We start from the raw sequence: 19,984 nt of genomic DNA, 5'->3' as shown, positions 1-19,984 counted from the left end.
AACACCCATTGGAGCTCAAGATATTCTTCAATAACTTTTTTTCTGTAGGTCATAGAGACTTGGAAGTTGGTTCCATCTCCACTAATGTGGCTATGCCCGATCCATTGGTACCACCCCCGAGCTTCTACGACCTTTGGAAGGGGTAGGGTTAGGGTTGTGATTAGTGTTTGACTTTTTGGTTGTGATTAGGGTTAGGGTTAGGGATGAAAACCTATAGGAGTTCAAGATATTGTTCAATAACTTTTTTTCTGAAGGTCATAGAGACTTGGAAGTTGGTTCCATCTCCACTAATGTGGCTCTGCCCGATCTATTGGGACCATCCCCGAGCTTCTACGACCTTCAGAAATGGTGAAACCACCAAATCTATAAAAAAAAGTACAAGATATTTTTGAATAACTTTTCTTCTGAAGGTCCTAGAGACTTGTGCATTTCATGATTAATAAAGGGTGGCCTGCCACGCAACCACGCCGAATTTCAGCACGTTTCGAGCAAGCAGCGCGGAGTTATTCCAATTAATCCCTAATATGGGTTAGGGTTGCAATTAGGGTTAGGGTTAGGGTTGCAATTAGGGTTAGGGTTAGGGTTGTGATTAGGGTTAGGGTTAGGGTTGCTATTAGGGTTAGGGTTAGGGATGAACACCCATTGGAGCTCAAGATATTCTTCAATAACTTTTTTTCTGTAGGTCATAGAGACTTGGAAGTTGGTTCCATCTCCACTAATGTGGCTATGCCCGATCCATTGGTACCACCCCCGAGCTTCTACGACCTTTGGAAGGGGTAGGGTTAGGGTTGTGATTAGTGTTTGACTTTTTGGTTGTGATTAGGGTTAGGGTTAGGGATGAAAACCTATAGGAGTTCAAGATATTGTTCAATAACTTTTTTTCTGAAGGTCATAGAGACTTGGAAGTTGGTTCCATCTCCACTAATGTGGCTCTGCCCGATCTATTGGGACCATCCCCGAGCTTCTACGACCTTCAGAAATGGTGAAACCACCAAATCTATAAAAAAAAGTACAAGATATTTTTGAATAACTTTTCTTCTGAAGGTCCTAGAGACTTGTGCATTTCATGATTAATAAAGGGTGGCCTGCCACGCAACCACGCCGAATTTCAGCACGTTTCGAGCAAGCAGCGCGGAGTTATTCCAATTAATCCCTAATATGGGTTAGGGTTGCAATTAGGGTTAGGGTTAGGGTTGCAATTAGGGTTAGGGTTAGGGTTGTGATTAGAGTTAGGGTTAGGGTTGCTATTAGGGTTAGGGTTAGGGATGAACACCCATTGGAGCTCAAGATATTCTTCAATAACTTTTTTTCTGTAGGTCATAGAGACTTGGAAGTTGGTTCCATCTCCACTAATGTGGCTATGCCCGATCCATTGGTACCACCCCCGAGCTTCTACGACCTTTGGAAGGGGTAGGGTTAGGGTTGTGATTAGTGTTTGATTTTTTGGTTGTGATTAGGGTTAGGGTTAGGGATGAAAACCTATAGGAGTTCAAGATATTGTTCAATAACTTTTTTTCTGAAGGTCATAGAGACTTGGAAGTTGGTTCCATCTCCACTAATGTGGCTCTGCCCGATCTATTGGGACCATCCCCGAGGTTCTACGACCTTCGGAAATGGTGAAACCACCAAATCTATAAAAAAAAGTACAAGATATTTTTGAATAACTTTTCTTCTGAAAGTCCTAGAGACTTGTGCATTTCATGATTAATAAAGGGTGGCCTGCCACGCAACCACGCCGAATTTCAGCACGTTTCGAGCAAGCAGCGCGGAGTTATTCCAATTAATCCCTAATATGGGTTAGGGTTAGGGTTAGGGTTGCAATTAGGGTTAGGGTTAGGGTTGCAATTAGGGTTAGGGTTAGGGTTGCTATTAGGGTTAGGGTTAGGGATGAACACCCATTGGAGCTCAAGATATTCTTCAATAACTTTTTTTCTGTAGGTCATAGAGACTTGGAAGTTGGTTCCATCTCCACTAATGTGGCTATGCCCGATCCATTGGTACCACCCCCGAGCTTCTACGACCTTTGGAAGGGGTAGGGTTAGGGTTGTGATTAGTGTTTGATTTTTTGGTTGTGATTAGGGTTAGGGTTAGGGATGAAAACCTATAGGAGTTCAAGATATTGTTCAATAACTTTTTTTCTGAAGGTCATAGAGACTTGGAAGTTGGTTCCATCTCCACTAATGTGGCTCTGCCCGATCTATTGGGACCATCCCCGAGCTTCTACGACCTTCGGAAATGGTGAAACCACCAAATCTATAAAAAAAAGTACAAGATATTTTTGAATAACTTTTCTTCTGAAAGTCCTAGAGACTTGTGCATTTCATGATTAATAAAGGGTGGCCTGCCACGCAACCACGCCGAATTTCAGCACGTTTCGAGCAAGCAGCGCGGAGTTATTCCAATTAATCCCTAATATGGGTTAGGGTTGCAATTAGGGTTAGGGTTAGGGTTGCAATTAGGGTTAGGGTTAGGGTTGTGATTAGGGTTAGGGTTAGGGTTGCTATTAGGGTTAGGGTTAGGGATGAACACCCATTGGAGCTCAAGATATTCTTCAATAACTTTTTTTCTGTAGGTCATAGAGACTTGGAAGTTGGTTCCATCTCCACTAATGTGGCTATGCCCGATCCATTGGTACCACCCCCGAGCTTCTACGACCTTTGGAAGGGGTAGGGTTAGGGTTGTGATTAGTGTTTGATTTTTTGGTTGTGATTAGGGTTATGGTTAGGGATGAAAACCTATAGGAGTTCAAGATATTGTTCAATAACTTTTTTTCTGAAGGTCATAGAGACTTGGAGGTTGGTTCCATCTCCACTAATGTGGCTCTGCACGATCTATTGGGACCATCCCCGAGCTTCTACGACCTTCGGAAATGGTGAAACCACCAAATCTATAAAAAAAAGTACAAGATATTTTTGAATAACTTTTCTTCTGAAGGTCCTAGAGACTTGTGCATTTCATGATTAATAAAGGGTGGCCTGCCACGCAACCACGCCGAATTTCAGCACGTTTCGAGCAAGCAGCGCGGAGTTATTCCAATTAATCCCTAATATGGGTTAGGGTTGCAATTAGGGTTAGGGTTAGGGTTGCAATTAGGGTTAGGGTTAGGGTTGTGATTAGGGTTAGGGTTAGGGTTGCTATTAGGGTTAGGGTTAGGGATGAACACCCATTGGAGCTCAAGATATTCTTCAATAACTTTTTTTCTGTAGGTCATAGAGACTTGGAAGTTGGTTCCATCTCCACTAATGTGGCTATGCCCGATCCATTGGTACCACCCCCGAGCTTCTACGACCTTTGGAAGGGGTAGGGTTAGGGTTGTGATTAGTGTTTGATTTTTTGGTTGTGATTAGGGTTAGGGTTAGGGATGAAAACCTATAGGAGTTCAAGATATTGTTCAATAACTTTTTCTGAAGGTCATAGAGACTTGGAAGTTGGTTCCATCTCCACTAATGTGGCTCTGCCCGATCTATTGGGACCATCCCCGAGCTTCTACGACCTTCGGAAATGGTGAAACCACCAAATCTATAAAAAAAAGTACAAGGTATTTTTGAATAACTTTTCTTCTGAAAGTCCTAGAGACTTGTGCATTTCATGATTAATAAAGGGTGGCCTGCCACGCAACCACGCCGAATTTCAGCACGTTTCGAGCAAGCAGCGCGGAGTTATTCCAATTAATCCCTAATATGGGTTAGGGTTGCAATTAGGGTTAGGGTTAGGGTTGCAATTAGGGTTAGGGTTAGGGTTGTGATTAGGGTTAGGGTTAGGGTTGCTATTAGGGTTAGGGTTAGGGATGAACACCCATTGGAGCTCAAGATATTCTTCAATAACTTTTTTTCTGTAGGTCATAGAGACTTGGAAGTTGGTTCCATCTCCACTAATGTGGCTATGCCCGATCCATTGGTACCACCCCCGAGCTTCTACGACCTTTGGGAGGGGTAGGGTTAGGGTTGTGATTAGTGTTTGATTTTTTGGTTGTGATTAGGGTTATGGTTAGGGATGAAAACCTATAGGAGTTCAAGATATTGTTCAATAACTTTTTTTCTGAAGGTCATAGAGACTTGGAGGTTGGTTCCATCTCCACTAATGTGGCTCTGCCCGATCTATTGGGACCATCCCCGAGCTTCTACGACCTTCGGAAATGGTGAAACCACCAAATCTATAAAAAAAAGTACAAGATATTTTTGAATAACTTTTCTTCTGAAAGTCCTAGAGACTTGTGCATTTCATGATTAATAAAGGGTGGCCTGCCACGCAACCACGCCGAATTTCAGCACGTTTCGAGCAAGCAGCGCGGAGTTATTCCAATTAATCCCTAATATGGGTTAGGGTTGCAATTAGGGTTAGGGTTAGGGTTGCAATTAGGGTTAGGGTTAGGGTTGTGATTAGGGTTAGGGTTAGGGTTGCTATTAGGGTTAGGGTTAGGGATGAACACCCATTGGAGCTCAAGATATTCTTCAATAACTTTTTTTCTGTAGGTCATAGAGACTTGGAAGTTGGTTCCATCTCCACTAATGTGGCTATGCCCGATCCATTGGTACCACCCCCGAGCTTCTACGACCTTTGGAAGGGGTAGGGTTAGGGTTGTGATTAGTGTTTGATTTTTTGGTTGTGATTAGGGTTATGGTTAGGGATGAAAACCTATAGGAGTTCAAGATATTGTTCAATAACTTTTTTTCTGAAGGTCATAGAGACTTGGAGGTTGGTTCCATCTCCACTAATGTGGCTCTGCACGATCTATTGGGACCATCCCCGAGCTTCTACGACCTTCGGAAATGGTGAAACCACCAAATCTATAAAAAAAAGTACAAGATATTTTTGAATAACTTTTCTTCTGAAGGTCCTAGAGACTTGTGCATTTCATGATTAATAAAGGGTGGCCTGCCACGCAACCACGCCGAATTTCAGCACGTTTCGAGCAAGCAGCGCGGAGTTATTCCAATTAATCCCTAATATGGGTTAGGGTTGCAATTAGGGTTAGGGTTAGGGTTGCAATTAGGGTTAGGGTTAGGGTTGTGATTAGGGTTAGGGTTAGGGTTGCTATTAGGGTTAGGGTTAGGGATGAACACCCATTGGAGCTCAAGATATTCTTCAATAACTTTTTTTCTGTAGGTCATAGAGACTTGGAAGTTGGTTCCATCTCCACTAATGTGGCTATGCCCGATCCATTGGTACCACCCCCGAGCTTCTACGACCTTTGGAAGGGGTAGGGTTAGGGTTGTGATTAGTGTTTGATTTTTTGGTTGTGATTAGGGTTAGGGTTAGGGATGAAAACCTATAGGAGTTCAAGATATTGTTCAATAACTTTTTCTGAAGGTCATAGAGACTTGGAAGTTGGTTCCATCTCCACTAATGTGGCTCTGCCCGATCTATTGGGACCATCCCCGAGCTTCTACGACCTTCGGAAATGGTGAAACCACCAAATCTATAAAAAAAAGTACAAGGTATTTTTGAATAACTTTTCTTCTGAAAGTCCTAGAGACTTGTGCATTTCATGATTAATAAAGGGTGGCCTGCCACGCAACCACGCCGAATTTCAGCACGTTTCGAGCAAGCAGCGCGGAGTTATTCCAATTAATCCCTAATATGGGTTAGGGTTGCAATTAGGGTTAGGGTTAGGGTTGCAATTAGGGTTAGGGTTAGGGTTGTGATTAGGGTTAGGGTTAGGGTTGCTATTAGGGTTAGGGTTAGGGATGAACACCCATTGGAGCTCAAGATATTCTTCAATAACTTTTTTTCTGTAGGTCATAGAGACTTGGAAGTTGGTTCCATCTCCACTAATGTGGCTATGCCCGATCCATTGGTACCACCCCCGAGCTTCTACGACCTTTGGGAGGGGTAGGGTTAGGGTTGTGATTAGTGTTTGATTTTTTGGTTGTGATTAGGGTTATGGTTAGGGATGAAAACCTATAGGAGTTCAAGATATTGTTCAATAACTTTTTTTCTGAAGGTCATAGAGACTTGGAGGTTGGTTCCATCTCCACTAATGTGGCTCTGCCCGATCTATTGGGACCATCCCCGAGCTTCTACGACCTTCGGAAATGGTGAAACCACCAAATCTATAAAAAAAAGTACAAGATATTTTTGAATAACTTTTCTTCTGAAAGTCCTAGAGACTTGTGCATTTCATGATTAATAAAGGGTGGCCTGCCACGCAACCACGCCGAATTTCAGCACGTTTCGAGCAAGCAGCGCGGAGTTATTCCAATTAATCCCTAATATGGGTTAGGGTTGCAATTAGGGTTAGGGTTAGGGTTGCAATTAGGGTTAGGGTTAGGGTTGTGATTAGGGTTAGGGTTAGGGTTGCTATTAGGGTTAGGGTTAGGGATGAACACCCATTGGAGCTCAAGATATTCTTCAATAACTTTTTTTCTGTAGGTCATAGAGACTTGGAAGTTGGTTCCATCTCCACTAATGTGGCTATGCCCGATCCATTGGTACCACCCCCGAGCTTCTACGACCTTTGGAAGGGGTAGGGTTAGGGTTGTGATTAGTGTTTGATTTTTTGGTTGTGATTAGGGTTAGGGTTAGGGATGAAAACCTATAGGAGTTCAAGATATTGTTCAATAACTTTTTTTCTGAAGGTCATAGAGACTTGGAGGTTGGTTCCATCTCCACTAATGTGGCTCTGCACGATCTATTGGGACCATCCCCGAGCTTCTACGACCTTCAGAAATGGTGAAACCACCAAATCTATAAAAAAAAGTACAAGATATTTTTGAATAACTTTTCTTCTGAAGGTCCTAGAGACTTGTGCATTTCATGATTAATAAAGGGTGGCCAGCCACGCAACCACGCCGAATTTCAGCACGTTTCGAGCAAGCAGCGCGGAGTTATTCCAATTAATCCCTAATATGGGTTAGGGTTGCAATTAGGGTTAGGGTTAGGGTTGCAATTAGGGTTAGGGTTAGGGTTGTGATTAGGGTTAGGGTTAGGGTTGCTATTAGGGTTAGGGTTAGGGATGAACACCCATTGGAGCTCAAGATATTCTTCAATAACTTTTTTTCTGTAGGTCATAGAGACTTGGAAGTTGGTTCCATCTCCACTAATGTGGCTATGCCCGATCCATTGGTACCACCCCCGAGCTTCTACGACCTTTGGAAGGGGTAGGGTTAGGGTTGTGATTAGTGTTTGATTTTTTGGTTGTGATTAGGGTTAGGGTTAGGGATGAAAACCTATAGGAGTTCAAGATATTGTTCAATAACTTTTTTTCTGAAGGTCATAGAGACTTGGAAGTTGGTTCCATCTCCACTAATGTGGCTCTGCCCGATCTATTGGGACCATCCCCGAGCTTCTACGACCTTCGGAAATGGTGAAACCACCAAATCTATAAAAAAAAGTACAAGATATTTTTGAATAACTTTTCTTCTGAAAGTCCTAGAGACTTGTGCATTTCATGATTAATAAAGGGTGGCCTGCCACGCAACCACGCCGAATTTCAGCACGTTTCGAGCAAGCAGCGCGGAGTTATTCCAATTAATCCCTAATATGGGTTAGGGTTAGGGTTAGGGTTGCAATTAGGGTTAGGGTTAGGGTTGTGATTAGGGTTAGGGTTAGGGTTGCTATTAGGGTTAGGGTTAGGGATGAACACCCATTGGAGCTCAAGATATTCTTCAATAACTTTTTTTCTGTAGGTCATAGAGACTTGGAAGTTGGTTCCATCTCCACTAATGTGGCTATGCCCGATCCATTGGTACCACCCCCGAGCTTCTACGACCTTTGGAAGGGGTAGGGTTAGGGTTGTGATTAGTGTTTGATTTTTTGGTTGTGATTAGGGTTAGGGTTAGGGATGAAAACCTATAGGAGTTCAAGATATTGTTCAATAACTTTTTTTCTGAAGGTCATAGAGACTTGGAAGTTGGTTCCATCTCCACTAATGTGGCTCTGCCCGATCTATTGGGACCATCCCCGAGCTTCTACGACCTTCGGAAATGGTGAAACCACCAAATCTATAAAAAAAAGTACAAGATATTTTTGAATAACTTTTCTTCTGAAAGTCCTAGAGACTTGTGCATTTCATGATTAATAAAGGGTGGCCTGCCACGCAACCACGCCGAATTTCAGCACGTTTCGAGCAAGCAGCGCGGAGTTATTCCAATTAATCCCTAATATGGGTTAGGGTTAGGGTTAGGGTTGCAATTAGGGTTAGGGTTAGGGTTGTGATTAGGGTTAGGGTTAGGGTTGCTATTAGGGTTAGGGTTAGGGATGAACACCCATTGGACCTCAAGATATTCTTCAATAACTTTTTTTCTGTAGGTCATAGAGACTTGGAAGTTGGTTCCATCTCCACTAATGTGGCTATGCCCGATCCATTGGTACCACCCCCGAGCTTCTACGACCTTTGGGAGGGGTAGGGTTAGGGTTGTGATTAGTGTTTGATTTTTTGGTTGTGATTAGGGTTATGGTTAGGGATGAAAACCTATAGGAGTTCAAGATATTGTTCAATAACTTTTTTTCTGAAGGTCATAGAGACTTGGAGGTTGGTTCCATCTCCACTAATGTGGCTCTGCCCGATCTATTGGGACCATCCCCGAGCTTCTACGACCTTCGGAAATGGTGAAACCACCAAATCTATAAAAAAAAGTACAAGATATTTTTGAATAACTTTTCTTCTGAAAGTCCTAGAGACTTGTGCATTTCATGATTAATAAAGGGTGGCCTGCCACGCAACCACGCCGAATTTCAGCACGTTTCGAGCAAGCAGCGCGGAGTTATTCCAATTAATCCCTAATATGGGTTAGGGTTGCAATTAGGGTTAGGGTTAGGGTTGCAATTAGGGTTAGGGTTAGGGTTGTGATTAGGGTTAGGGTTAGGGTTGCTATTAGGGTTAGGGTTAGGGATGAACACCCATTGGAGCTCAAGATATTCTTCAATAACTTTTTTTCTGTAGGTCATAGAGACTTGGAAGTTGGTTCCATCTCCACTAATGTGGCTATGCCCGATCCATTGGTACCACCCCCGAGCTTCTACGACCTTTGGAAGGGGTAGGGTTAGGGTTGTGATTAGTGTTTGATTTTTTGGTTGTGATTAGGGTTAGGGTTAGGGATGAAAACCTATAGGAGTTCAAGATATTGTTCAATAACTTTTTTCTGAAGGTCATAGAGACTTGGAAGTTGGTTCCATCTCCACTAATGTGGCTCTGCCCGATCTATTGGGACCATCCCCGAGCTTCTACGACCTTCGGAAATGGTGAAACCACCAAATCTATAAAAAAAAGTACAAGATATTTTTGAATAACTTTTCTTCTGAAGGTCCTAGAGACTTGTGCATTTCATGATTAATAAAGGGTGGCCTGCCACGCAACCACGCCGAATTTCAGCACGTTTCGAGCAAGCAGCGCGGAGTTATTCCAATTAATCCCTAATATGGGTTAGGGTTGCAATTAGGGTTAGGGTTAGGGTTGCAATTAGGGTTAGGGTTAGGGTTGTGATTAGGGTTAGGGTTAGGGTTGCTATTAGGGTTAGGGTTAGGGATGAACACCCATTGGAGCTCAAGATATTCTTCAATAACTTTTTTTCTGTAGGTCATAGAGACTTGGAAGTTGGTTCCATCTCCACTAATGTGGCTATGCCCGATCCATTGGTACCACCCCCGAGCTTCTACGACCTTTGGAAGGGGTAGGGTTAGGGTTGTGATTAGTGTTTGATTTTTTGGTTGTGATTAGGGTTATGGTTAGGGATGAAAACCTATAGGAGTTCAAGATATTGTTCAATAACTTTTTTTCTGAAGGTCATAGAGACTTGGAGGTTGGTTCCATCTCCACTAATGTGGCTCTGCCCGATCTATTGGGACCATCCCCGAGCTTCTACGACCTTCGGAAATGGTGAAACCACCAAATCTATAAAAAAAAGTACAAGATATTTTTGAATAAATTTTCTTCTGAAAGTCCTAGAGACTTGTGCATTTCATGATTAATAAAGGGTGGCCTGCCACGCAACCACGCCGAATTTCAGCACGTTTCGAGCAAGCAGCGCGGAGTTATTCCAATTAATCCCTAATATGGGTTAGGGTTGCAATTAGGGTTAGGGTTAGGGTTGCAATTAGGGTTAGGGTTAGGGTTGTGATTAGGGTTAGGGTTGCTATTAGGGTTAGGGTTAGGGATGAACACCCATTGGAGCTCAAGATATTCTTCAATAACTTTTTTTCTGTAGGTCATAGAGACTTGGAAGTTGGTTCCATCTCCACTAATGTGGCTATGCCCGATCCATTGGTACCACCCCCGAGCTTCTACGACCTTTGGAAGGGGTAGGGTTAGGGTTGTGATTAGTGTTTGATTTTTTGGTTGTGATTAGGGTTAGGGTTAGGGATGAAAACCTATAGGAGTTCAAGATATTGTTCAATAACTTTTTCTGAAGGTCATAGAGACTTGGAAGTTGGTTCCATCTCCACTAATGTGGCTCTGCCCGATCTATTGGGACCATCCCCGAGCTTCTACGACCTTCGGAAATGGTGAAACCACCAAATCTATAAAAAAAAGTACAAGATATTTTTGAATAACTTTTCTTCTGAAAGTCCTAGAGACTTGTGCATTTCATGATTAATAAAGGGTGGCCTGCCACGCAACCACGCCGAATTTCAGCACGTTTCGAGCAAGCAGCGCGGAGTTATTCCAATTAATCCCTAATATGGGTTAGGGTTGCAATTAGGGTTAGGGTTAGGGTTGCAATTAGGGTTAGGGTTAGGGTTGTGATTAGGGTTAGGGTTAGGGTTGCTATTAGGGTTAGGGTTAGGGATGAACACCCATTGGAGCTCAAGATATTCTTCAATAACTTTTTTTCTGTAGGTCATAGAGACTTGGAAGTTGGTTCCATCTCCACTAATGTGGCTATGCCCGATCCATTGGTACCACCCCCGAGCTTCTACGACCTTTGGAAGGGGTAGGGTTAGGGTTGTGATTAGTGTTTGATTTTTTGGTTGTGATTAGGGTTAGGGTTAGGGATGAAAACCTATAGGAGTTCAAGATATTGTTCAATAACTTTTTTTCTGAAGGTCATAGAGACTTGGAGGTTGGTTCCATCTCCACTAATGTGGCTCTGCACGATCTATTGGGACCATCCCCGAGCTTCTACGACCTTCGGAAATGGTGAAACCACCAAATCTATAAAAAAAAGTACAAGATATTTTTGAATAACTTTTCTTCTGAAGGTCCTAGAGACTTGTGCATTTCATGATTAATAAAGGGTGGCCTGCCACGCAACCACGCCGAATTTCAGCACGTTTCGAGCAAGCAGCGCGGAGTTATTCCAATTAATCCCTAATATGGGTTAGGGTTGCAATTAGGGTTAGGGTTAGGGTTGCAATTAGGGTTAGGGTTAGGGTTGTGATTAGGGTTAGGGTTAGGGTTGCTATTAGGGTTAGGGTTAGGGATGAACACCCATTGGAGCTCAAGATATTCTTCAATAACTTTTTTTCTGTAGGTCATAGAGACTTGGAAGTTGGTTCCATCTCCACTAATGTGGCTATGCCCGATCCATTGGTACCACCCCCGAGCTTCTACGACCTTTGGAAGGGGTAGGGTTAGGGTTGTGATTAGTGTTTGATTTTTTGGTTGTGATTAGGGTTAGGGTTAGGGATGAAAACCTATAGGAGTTCAAGATATTGTTCAATAACTTTTTCTGAAGGTCATAGAGACTTGGAAGTTGGTTCCATCTCCACTAATGTGGCTCTGCCCGATCTATTGGGACCATCCCCGAGCTTCTACGACCTTCGGAAATGGTGAAACCACCAAATCTATAAAAAAAAGTACAAGGTATTTTTGAATAACTTTTCATCTGAAAGTCCTAGAGACTTGTGCATTTCATGATTAATAAAGGGTGGCCTGCCACGCAACCACGCCGAATTTCAGCACGTTTCGAGCAAGCAGCGCGGAGTTATTCCAATTAATCCCTAATATGGGTTAGGGTTGCAATTAGGGTTAGGGTTAGGGTTGCAATTAGGGTTAGGGTTAGGGTTGTGATTAGGGTTAGGGTTAGGGTTGCTATTAGGGTTAGGGTTAGGGATGAACACCCATTGGAGCTCAAGATATTCTTCAATAACTTTTTTTCTGTAGGTCATAGAGACTTGGAAGTTGGTTCCATCTCCACTAATGTGGCTATGCCCGATCCATTGGTACCACCCCCGAGCTTCTACGACCTTTGGGAGGGGTAGGGTTAGGGTTGTGATTAGTGTTTGATTTTTTGGTTGTGATTAGGGTTATGGTTAGGGATGAAAACCTATAGGAGTTCAAGATATTGTTCAATAACTTTTTTTCTGAAGGTCATAGAGACTTGGAGGTTGGTTCCATCTCCACTAATGTGGCTCTGCCCGATCTATTGGGACCATCCCCGAGCTTCTACGACCTTTGGAAATGGTGAAACCACCAAATCTATAAAAAAAAGTACAAGATATTTTTGAATAAATTTTCTTCTGAAAGTCCTAGAGACTTGTGCATTTCATGATTAATAAAGGGTGGCCTGCCACGCAACCACGCCGAATTTCAGCACGTTTCGAGCAAGCAGCGCGGAGTTATTCCAATTAATCCCTAATATGGGTTAGGGTTGCAATTAGGGTTAGGGTTAGGGTTGCAATTAGGGTTAGGGTTAGGGTTGTGATTAGGGTTAGGGTTAGGGTTGCTATTAGGGTTAGGGTTAGGGATGAACACCCATTGGAGCTCAAGATATTCTTCAATAACTTTTTTTCTGTAGGTCATAGAGACTTGGAAGTTGGTTCCATCTCCACTAATGTGGCTATGCCCGATCCATTGGTACCACCCCCGAGCTTCTACGACCTTTGGAAGGGGTAGGGTTAGGGTTGTGATTAGTGTTTGATTTTTTGGTTGTGATTAGGGTTAGGGTTAGGGATGAAAACCTATAGGAGTTCAAGATATTGTTCAATAACTTTTTTCTGAAGGTCATAGAGACTTGGAAGTTGGTTCCATCTCCACTAATGTGGCTCTGCCCGATCTATTGGGACCATCCCCGAGCTTCTACGACCTTCGGAAATGGTGAAACCACCAAATCTATAAAAAAAAGTACAAGATATTTTTGAATAACTTTTCTTCTGAAGGTCCTAGAGACTTGTGCATTTCATGATTAATAAAGGGTGGCCTGCCACGTAACCACGCCGAATTTCAGCACGTTTCGAGCAAGCAGCGCGGAGTTATTCCAATTAATCCCTAATATGGGTTAGGGTTGCAATTAGGGTTAGGGTTAGGGTTGCAATTAGGGTTAGGGTTAGGGTTGTGATTAGGGTTAGGGTTAGGGTTGCTATTAGGGTTAGGGTTAGGGATGAACACCCATTGGAGCTCAAGATATTCTTCAATAACTTTTTTTCTGTAGGTCATAGAGACTTGGAAGTTGGTTCCATCTCCACTAATGTGGCTATGCCCGATCCATTGGTACCACCCCCGAGCTTCTACGACCTTTGGAAGGGGTAGGGTTAGGGTTGTGATTAGTGTTTGATTTTTTGGTTGTGATTAGGGTTAGGGTTAGGGATGAAAACCTATAGGAGTTCAAGATATTGTTCAATAACTTTTTTCTGAAGGTCATAGAGACTTGGAAGTTGGTTCCATCTCCACTAATGTGGCTCTGCCCGATCTATTGGGACCATCCCCGAGCTTCTACGACCTTCGGAAATGGTGAAACCACCAAATCTATAAAAAAAAGTAGAAGGTATTTTTGAATAACTTTTCTTCTGAAAGTCCTAGAGACTTGTGCATTTCATGATTAATAAAGGGTGGCCTGCCACGCAACCACGCCGAATTTCAGCACGTTTCGAGCAAGCAGCGCGGAGTTATTCCAATTAATCCCTAATATGGGTTAGGGTTGCAATTAGGGTTAGGGTTAGGGTTGCAATTAGGGTTAGGGTTAGGGTTGTGATTAGGGTTAGGGTTAGGGTTGCTATTAGGGTTAGGGTTAGGGATGAACACCCATTGGAGCTCAAGATATTCTTCAATAACTTTTTTTCTGTAGGTCATAGAGACTTGGAAGTTGGTTCCATCTCCACTAATGTGGCTATGCCCGATCCATTGGTACCACCCCCGAGCTTCTACGACCTTTGGGAGGGGTAGGGTTAGGGTTGTGATTAGTGTTTGATTTTTTGGTTGTGATTAGGGTTATGGTTAGGGATGAAAACCTATAGGAGTTCAAGATATTGTTCAATAACTTTTTTTCTGAAGGTCATAGAGACTTGGAATTTGGTTCCATCTCCACTAATATGGCTCTGCCCGATCTATTGGGACCATCCCCGAGCTTCTACGACCTTCGGAAATGGTGAAACCACCAAATCTATAAAAAAAAGTACAAGATATTTTTGAATAACTTTTCTTCTGAATGTCCTAGAGACTTGTGCATTTCATGATTAATAAAGGGTGGCCTGCCACGCAACCACGCCGAATTTCAGCACGTTTCGAGCAAGCAGCGCGGAGTTATTCCAATTAATCCCTAATATGGGTTAGGGTTGCAATTAGGGTTAGGGTTAGGGTTGCAATTAGGGTTAGGGTTAGGGTTGTGATTAGGGTTAGGGTTAGGGTTGCTATTAGGGTTAGGGTTAGGGATGAACACCCATTGGAGCTCAAGATATTCTTCAATAACTTTTTTTCTGTAGGTCATAGAGACTTGGAAGTTGGTTCCATCTCCACTAATGTGGCTATGCCCGATCCATTGGTACCACCCCCGAGCTTCTACGACCTTTGGAAGGGGTAGGGTTAGGGTTGTGATTAGTGTTTGATTGTTTGGTTGTGATTCGGGTTAGGGTTAGGAATGAAAACCTATAGGAGTTCAAGATATTGTTCAATAACTTTTTTTCTGAAGGTCATAGAGACTTGGAAGTTGGTTCCATCTCAACTAATGTGGCTCTGCCCGATCTATTGGGACCATCCCCGAGCTTCTACGACCTTCGGAAATGGTGAAACCACCAAATCTATAAAAAAAAGTACAAGATATTTTTGAATAACTTTTCTTCTGAATGTCCTAGAGACTTGTGCATTTCATGATTAATAAAGGGTGGCCTGCCACGCAACCACGCCGAATTTCAGCACGTTTCGAGCAAGCAGCGCGGAGTTATTCCAATTAATCCCTAATATGGGTTAGGGTTAGGGTTAGGGTTGCAATTAGGGTTAGGGTTAGGGTTGTGATTAGGGTTAGGGTTAGGGTTGCTATTAGGGTTAGGGTTAGGGATGAACACCCATTGGAGCTCAAGATATTCTTCAATAACTTTTTTTCTGTAGGTCATAGAGACTTGGAAGTTGGTTCCATCTCCACTAATGTGGCTCTGCCCGATCCATTGGGACCATCCCCGAGCTTCTACGACCTTCGGAAATGGTGAAACCACCAAATCTATAAAAAAAAAAGTACAAGATATTTTTGAATAACTTTTCTTCTGAAGGTCATAGAGACTTGTGCATTTCATGATTAATAAAGGGTGGCCTGCCACGCAACCACGCCGAATGTCAGCACGTTTCGAGCAAGCAGCGCGGAGTTATTCCAATTAATCCCTAATATGGGTTAGGGTTGCAATTAGGGTTAGGGTTAGGGTTGCAATTAGGGTTAGGGTTAGGGTTGTGATTAGGGTTAGGGTTAGGGTTGCTATTAGGGTTAGGGTTAGGGATGAATACCCATTGGAGCTCAAGATATTCTTCAATAACTTTTTTTCTGTAGGTCATAGAGACTTGGAAGTTGGTTCCATCTCCACTAATGTGGCTATGCCCGATCCATTGGTACCACCCCCGAGCTTCTACGACCTTTGGAAGGGGTAGGGTTAGGGTTGTGATTAGTGTTTGATTTTTTGGTTGTGATTAGGGTTAGGGTTAGGGATGAAAACCTATAGGAGTTCAAGATATTGTTCAATAACTTTTTTTCTGAAGGTCATAGAGACTTGGAAGTTGGTTCCATCTCCACTAATGTGGCTCTGCCCGATCCATTGGGACCATCCCCGAGCTTCTACGACCTTCGGAAATGGTGAAACCACCAAATCTATAAAAAAAAAGTACAAGATATTTTTGAATAACTTTTCTTCTGAAGGTCATAGAGACTTGTGCATTTCATGATTAATAAAGGGTGGCCTGCCACGCAACCACACCGAATGTCAGCACGTTTCGAGCAAGCAGCGCAGAGTTATTCCAATTAATCCCTAATATGGGTTAGGGTTGCAATTAGGGTTAGGGTTAGGGTTGCAATTAGGGTTAGGGTTAGGGTTGTGATTAGGGTTAGGGTTAGGGTTGCTATTAGGGTTAGGGTTAGGGATGAATACCCATTGGAGCTCAAGATATTCTTCAATAACTTTTTTTCTGTAGGTCATAGAGACTTGGAAGTTGGTTCCATCTCCACTAATGTGACTATGCCCGATCCATTGGTACCACCCCCGAGCTTCTACGACCTTTGGAAGGGGTAGGGTTAGGGTTGTGATTAGTGTTTGATTTTTTGGTTGTGATTAGGGTTAGGGTTAGGGATGAAAACCTATAGGAGTTCAAGATATTCTTCAATAACTTTTTGTCTGAAGATCATAGAGACTTGGAAGTTGGTTCCATCTCCACTAATGTGGCTCTGCCCGATCCATTGGGACCATCCCCGAGCTTCGGAAATGGTGAAACCACCAAATCTATAAAAAAAAGTACAAGATATTTTTTTAATAACTTTTCTTCTGAAAGTCCTAGAGACTTGTGCATTTCATGATTAATAAAGGGTGGCCTGCCACACAACCACACCGAATTTCAGCATGTTTCGAGCAAGCAGCGCAGAGTTATTCCAATTAATCCCTAATATGGGTTAGGGTTGCAATTAGGGTTAGGGTTAGGGTTGCAATTAGGGTTAGGGTTAGGGTTGCAATTAGGGTTAGGGTTAGGGTTGTGATTAGGGTTAGGGTTAGGGTTGCTATATGGGTTAGGGTTAGGGATGAATACCCATTGGAGCTCAAGATATTCTTCAATAACTTTTTTTTCTGTAGGTCATAGAGACTTGGAAGTTGGTTCCATCTCCACTAATGTGGCTATGCCCGATCCATTGGTACCACCCCCGAGCTTCTACGACCTTTGGAAGGGGTAGGGTTAGGGTTGTGATTAGTGTTTGATTTTTTGGTTGTGATTAGGGTTAGGGTTAGGGATGAAAACCTATAGGAGTTCAAGATATTGTTCAATAACTTTTTCTGAAGGTCATAGAGACTTGGAAGTTGGTTCCATCTCCACTAATGTGGCTCTGCCCGATCTATTGGGACCATCCCCGAGCTTCTACGACCTTCGGAAATGGTGAAACCACCAAATCTATAAAAAAAAGTACAAGATATTTTTGAATAACTTTTCTTCTGAAAGTCCTAGAGACTTGTGCATTTCATGATTAATAAAGGGTGGCCTGCCACGCAACCACGCCGAATTTCAGCACGTTTCGAGCAAGCAGCGCGGAGTTATTCCAATTAATCCCTAATATGGGTTAGGGTTGCAATTAGGGTTAGGGTTAGGGTTGCAATTAGGGTTAGGGTTAGGGTTGTGATTAGGGTTAGGGTTAGGGTTGCTATTAGGGTTAGGGTTAGGGATGAACACCCATTGGAGCTCAAGATATTCTTCAATAACTTTTTTTCTGTAGGTCATAGAGACTTGGAAGTTGGTTCCATCTCCACTAATGTGGCTATGCCCGATCCATTGGTACCACCCCCGAGCTTCTACGACCTTTGGAAGGGGTAGGGTTAGGGTTGTGATTAGTGTTTGATTTTTTGGTTGTGATTAGGGTTAGGGTTAGGGATGAAAACCTATAGGAGTTCAAGATATTGTTCAATAACTTTTTTTCTGAAGGTCATAGAGACTTGGAGGTTGGTTCCATCTCCACTAATGTGGCTCTGCACGATCTATTGGGACCATCCCCGAGCTTCTACGACCTTCGGAAATGGTGAAACCACCAAATCTATAAAAAAAAGTACAAGATATTTTTGAATAACTTTTCTTCTGAAGGTCCTAGAGACTTGTGCATTTCATGATTAATAAAGGGTGGCCTGCCACGCAACCACGCCGAATTTCAGCACGTTTCGAGCAAGCAGCGCGGAGTTATTCCAATTAATCCCTAATATGGGTTAGGGTTGCAATTAGGGTTAGGGTTAGGGTTGCAATTAGGGTTAGGGTTAGGGTTGTGATTAGGGTTAGGGTTAGGGTTGCTATTAGGGTTAGGGTTAGGGATGAACACCCATTGGAGCTCAAGATATTCTTCAATAACTTTTTTTCTGTAGGTCATAGAGACTTGGAAGTTGGTTCCATCTCCACTAATGTGGCTATGCCCGATCCATTGGTACCACCCCCGAGCTTCTACGACCTTTGGAAGGGGTAGGGTTAGGGTTGTGATTAGTGTTTGATTTTTTGGTTGTGATTAGGGTTAGGGTTAGGGATGAAAACCTATAGGAGTTCAAGATATTGTTCAATAACTTTTTCTGAAGGTCATAGAGACTTGGAAGTTGGTTCCATCTCCACTAATGTGGCTCTGCCCGATCTATTGGGACCATCCCCGAGCTTCTACGACCTTCGGAAATGGTGAAACCACCAAATCTATAAAAAAAAGTACAAGGTATTTTTGAATAACTTTTCATCTGAAAGTCCTAGAGACTTGTGCATTTCATGATTAATAAAGGGTGGCCTGCCACGCAACCACGCCGAATTTCAGCACGTTTCGAGCAAGCAGCGCGGAGTTATTCCAATTAATCCCTAATATGGGTTAGGGTTGCAATTAGGGTTAGGGTTAGGGTTGCAATTAGGGTTAGGGTTAGGGTTGTGATTAGGGTTAGGGTTAGGGTTGCTATTAGGGTTAGGGTTAGGGATGAACACCCATTGGAGCTCAAGATATTCTTCAATAACTTTTTTTCTGTAGGTCATAGAGACTTGGAAGTTGGTTCCATCTCCACTAATGTGGCTATGCCCGATCCATTGGTACCACCCCCGAGCTTCTACGACCTTTGGGAGGGGTAGGGTTAGGGTTGTGATTAGTGTTTGATTTTTTGGTTGTGATTAGGGTTATGGTTAGGGATGAAAACCTATAGGAGTTCAAGATATTGTTCAATAACTTTTTTTCTGAAGGTCATAGAGACTTGGAGGTTGGTTCCATCTCCACTAATGTGGCTCTGCCCGATCTATTGGGACCATCCCCGAGCTTCTACGACCTTTGGAAATGGTGAAACCACCAAATCTATAAAAAAAAGTACAAGATATTTTTGAATAAATTTTCTTCTGAAAGTCCTAGAGACTTGTGCATTTCATGATTAATAAAGGGTGGCCTGCCACGCAACCACGCCGAATTTCAGCACGTTTCGAGCAAGCAGCGCGGAGTTATTCCAATTAATCCCTAATATGGGTTAGGGTTGCAATTAGGGTTAGGGTTAGGGTTGCAATTAGGGTTAGGGTTAGGGTTGTGATTAGGGTTAGGGTTAGGGTTGCTATTAGGGTTAGGGTTAGGGATGAACACCCATTGGAGCTCAAGATATTCTTCAATAACTTTTTTTCTGTAGGTCATAGAGACTTGGAAGTTGGTTCCATCTCCACTAATGTGGCTATGCCCGATCCATTGGTACCACCCCCGAGCTTCTACGACCTTTGGAAGGGGTAGGGTTAGGGTTGTGATTAGTGTTTGATTTTTTGGTTGTGATTAGGGTTAGGGTTAGGGATGAAAACCTATAGGAGTTCAAGATATTGTTCAATAACTTTTTTCTGAAGGTCATAGAGACTTGGAAGTTGGTTCCATCTCCACTAATGTGGCTCTGCCCGATCTATTGGGACCATCCCCGAGCTTCTACGACCTTCGGAAATGGTGAAACCACCAAATCTATAAAAAAAAGTACAAGATATTTTTGAATAACTTTTCTTCTGAAGGTCCTAGAGACTTGTGCATTTCATGATTAATAAAGGGTGGCCTGCCACGTAACCACGCCGAATTTCAGCACGTTTCGAGCAAGCAGCGCGGAGTTATTCCAATTAATCCCTAATATGGGTTAGGGTTGCAATTAGGGTTAGGGTTAGGGTTGCAATTAGGGTTAGGGTTAGGGATGA

The sequence above is a fragment of the Paralichthys olivaceus genome, chromosome 1, assembly GCF_024713975.1.
Source record: "Paralichthys olivaceus isolate ysfri-2021 chromosome 1, ASM2471397v2, whole genome shotgun sequence".
NCBI lineage: Eukaryota > Metazoa > Chordata > Actinopteri > Pleuronectiformes > Paralichthyidae > Paralichthys > Paralichthys olivaceus.
Note: the sequence above shows the minus strand (reverse complement) of the source record.